Source organism: Sinocyclocheilus anshuiensis, unplaced genomic scaffold (assembly GCF_001515605.1).
Source record: "Sinocyclocheilus anshuiensis isolate Anshui unplaced genomic scaffold, SAMN03320099.WGS_v1.1 scaffold1138, whole genome shotgun sequence".
Classification (NCBI taxonomy): domain Eukaryota; kingdom Metazoa; phylum Chordata; class Actinopteri; order Cypriniformes; family Cyprinidae; genus Sinocyclocheilus; species Sinocyclocheilus anshuiensis.
The window spans coordinates 10,142-14,267 of NW_015540893.1; positions in this window are offsets into that span (position 1 = coordinate 10,142).

Below are 4,126 nucleotides of genomic sequence, written 5' to 3' on the forward strand. Positions count from 1 at the left end.
ATTTCATTTTGCTTAAAGAGGAATCTGGTTAAGTCAAACTCTGCAGCAAGGTGTGCAGGAGCTTTAACTTCTGGCAGACTGGTAAGTGGTGTGGCTTTAGGCTTCTGGGTAGAACCATACAGAGGTGTGGGCAACACTGGTGGCGCAAGCTTTGTAGCTTGTATGCTGGTGGAGGGCAAAGATTTAGGCTTCTGGGTAGAACCATACAGAGGTGTGGGCAACACTGGTGGCGCAAGCTTTGTAGCTTGTATGCTGGTGGAGGGCAAAGATTTAGGCTTCTGGGTAGAACCATACAGAGGTTTTGGCAACTTTGTAGCTGGTATGCTGGGCAACACTGGTGGTGCAAGCTTTGTAGCTTGTATGCTGGTGGAGGGTGAAGCTTTAGTCTTCTGGGTAAGACCAGATGGAGGTTTTGGAAACTTGGAGGAACCAGAGGGCTCTGTCTTCTTTTTCTTTCCTGCACCCACTTAGTTTTTAAAGAAAACGGTAAGAGGATTCCACTGTTGCAGTAGACGGTTCACACACTGCCCCAGAGACAGCCATCTTGTTGAGGCCAGCTTGAGGATCTTCCTCACCTCTGCATCACACATGATCTGTATGTCACGTAGACATGACTTTCTCTTGCTGCTTTTGTCCAGGTAGTAATAAATGGTGATAAGGAAGTCTTCAATGTTCACACTAAGCTGCCTAGATGCCCTCTCTGCTGCTAGATGTATCAGGTGGCATGCACAACCAACCAGGTAGATGTGTGGATTTTGTGCCTTCAAAAATGCAGCTACGCCTTTCCCCAAACCTTGCATGACTGCAGCATTATCAGATGCAAACCTGACACAATTTGACCATGGTATGCCTCTCTTCTTCAGTTCACCATCAAGCAATTCAAAAACTGCTCTCCCAGTAGACTCTTGATTCACAAATCTTGAGCAACATTACAACTACCCTCCCAAGACTGGCATCAAAAATCCTAACAACAATGTCCATTTTTATGTCCTCCATATCTGTGCTTTCATCTGTAGCAAGGCTGTACGGAGACCGCTTCATTACTTCTGTAATGCGCTCATCATCAGTACTGGCCAGGATTTTTACTACGGAGGCCGTCTTGGTTCTGGCACAGCCATACTGTTTGGCTATCTCACAATCGGGAAACATCTTCCTAAACAGTGGTCCGGCATGATCTGCAGCAGCTAATGGCAAGTTGTGTTCTACAATGAATGTAGTGAAAAAGGTTTCTGCCCAAATTGGTCTCAAATCTTGTGATTTTAGAAAGAATGAGTTAATTCTAGGGGTTGATTCTGCAACAGCCGCAATTTTTAAATGTTTTTTCCCCTCTACGTGACGTCGACAGTCTGCAAGACACACACAAACATGCCTCACTAAATTGTGCTAATAATTATTTTTTGAGCAATGATAAAAATAATGTAACGCAAAGTGTAAATTTCTAGAAATGTAGGACTTTCTAGATAGCTACATTATTACCTGAAGCTCCTTGATGGCCAATGTCGAAATCATAATTGCACAATGTGCAAAATGCATGGTTTAGCAATTTTGATGGGCGGAGGCACGGCCATTGATCCTGATATTTTGTGAGGAACTGCTGTGGGCCATGGACTCTTTTTGGATTCTTTTTAGGTCTGCTGCTCTCTCTCTCCCTGTCAGTGTCCTCATCTGATGTCATGTTTTTTTTTAGCTGCAAGGCACGCACACACACACACACACACACACACACACACACACACACACACACACACACACACAAACACACATTTTAATTAATATGTATGTATGTATAATATATTTAGTACACCAGTTGTTAATATTAGAATTATGAAAAAGTGGTTTGAATGAATGATTTAATGTCTCACTCATAAATAGGCTACTTCACTTGTTTCATTACTGGATGAATCGGCGTTTTTGAATGAATCTCTTGATTCAATCACAAATACATTTTGTAACAGTCACTTTTCGCCCCCTAGTGGCGAAACAATGCAATCGACACAAACGTTATTTGAAGCGCCAGTTAAAGGGATAGTTCACCCAAAAATGAAAATTGAGATTGTAGATAGAGTGTTAATGGTCCATTTGTATCATCACAAGCCGCAGGGTTTAATTTGGTTTTGTTTGTGTATGTTTTATGACTCTCAAAGCCATGATTCCTATCCACTGATATTATAGGACTGACAGACTGACAACGGTTTGACTTAAAAATCTCAGTTTGTGTTCTACTGAAGAAACAAAGTCACCTACATCTTGGATGCCCTGGGGGTAAGCAGATAAACATCAAATTTCCCAGTATTTCTGTTATAATATGAATGACTGTAATACAGAAATAATACTGTGTAGTTGAAAAGACAGTTTGTGAAGCTGTTACCCAAACATGGTAACTGTCTGCTCTGTGTCAGCAGCAGCAGCGCGAATGCAGATTTGAATGTTGCGGTAAGACTTTTTCAAAGTTTATTAGACACGGGCGAATCGTTATTGTCATTTAAAAATTATCTAAACGTGCAGATCTAGTGCAAATATATCAGTATTTATCCAAGTACACGCACTTTTGGACTTAAAGCCCTAATATTAGGACGCTGTTCAGTGCAGCTATATGAACACAAATAAACCGCAGCAGATGTGGCTGAATGTGAATGCGTGCTTTTATTCTATTCACAGTTTGTCTAGATCAGTGATCCTCGAATCTGGCTCTCGAGATCCACTTTCCTGCAGAGTTTAGCTCCAACCCTATAATCAAACAAACCTACCTGTGATTTTCTAATGATCCTGAAGACATTGATTGGCAAACTCAGGTGTGTTTGATAAGGGTAGAGCTACATTCTGCAGGAAAGTGGATCTCGCGAGCCAGATTTGAGGATCACTGGTCTAGATCAATGCGATCACGTAGACTCCAGAGGATTAAGTTAACTCAACTCAATATTTTAACATCCACCCCAACCCGTTTACCTTACGAAGTTGGAAGTACCGTGTGTACTGTCCTCTTTTAAAAAATCAGACGGCGGCAGTGAAAAGGTACGGAGACCGAGCGGGATTTTGTTTTGCTGTTTATTTGCAGTTTCTTTTTAATGATAGGTCTTACGCATCTGTCAATCATCCCGCTCGCTAGACGGGGTATGAACCCAGCGCTCTGACTAGTCAAACTCCTCTTTCATTGCTGTTGCTTGATTTAGTACTGTGCGTGCACAAATGCGTCACCAGGTTTTTGCATAGTTTAGAGTGACAAATTGTACCAGTGTACTTTGAGGTCAAAATGCGTACCCGCTACGCAAAATGCGTACGGATTGGCAGGTCTGTAGTTGTCCTGGTCTCCGCTGACATTCAGGGCTGTAGAGGTCCTCTCTAGGTGCTGATCCACCATCTGGTCTGGATACGTACTGGATCCGGGTGACTGCAGTGACCATCTGATCTGGATACACACTGGATCTGGTGGCGTAGATGCCATTCTTCTAACGATGTAGCAAGTACATTGGGTGTTTCGTATTGCTTGGCGGGAAAGTAACATATCCTACAGAAAAGCATTAAAAACTGCTAGATCTGATTACTTTTCGTCTCTTTTAGAAGAAAATAAACATAACCCCAAGTATTTATTCAATACAGTGGCTAAATTAACGAAAAACAAAGCATCAACAGGTGTTGACATTTCCCAACAGCACAGCAGTAATGACTTTATGAACTACTTTACTTCCAAGATCGATACTATTAGAGATAAAATTGTAACCATGCAGCCGTCAGCTACAGTATCGCATCAGATAGTGTGCTATAGATCGCCTGAGGAACGATTCCACTCATTCCCTACTATAGGAGAGGAAGATTTGTATAAACTTGTTAAATCATCTAAACCAACAACATGTATGTTAGACCCTATTCTATCTAAGCTCCTAAAAGAGGTGCTTCCAGAAGTCATAGATCCTCTTCTGGCTATTATTAATTCATCATTGTCATTAGGATATGTCCCAAAAAAACCTGGAATTGAACTGCTGGTTTCGTCTGGCCAGAGGAGAATCACTCAAAAATGAGTGTTTACTATTGTCACTTTGCATTATTGAAACACTAATTAATGCCGTACAGTTGCTTTGACACAATCTGTATTGTTAAAAGCGCTATATAAATAAAGGTGACTTGACTT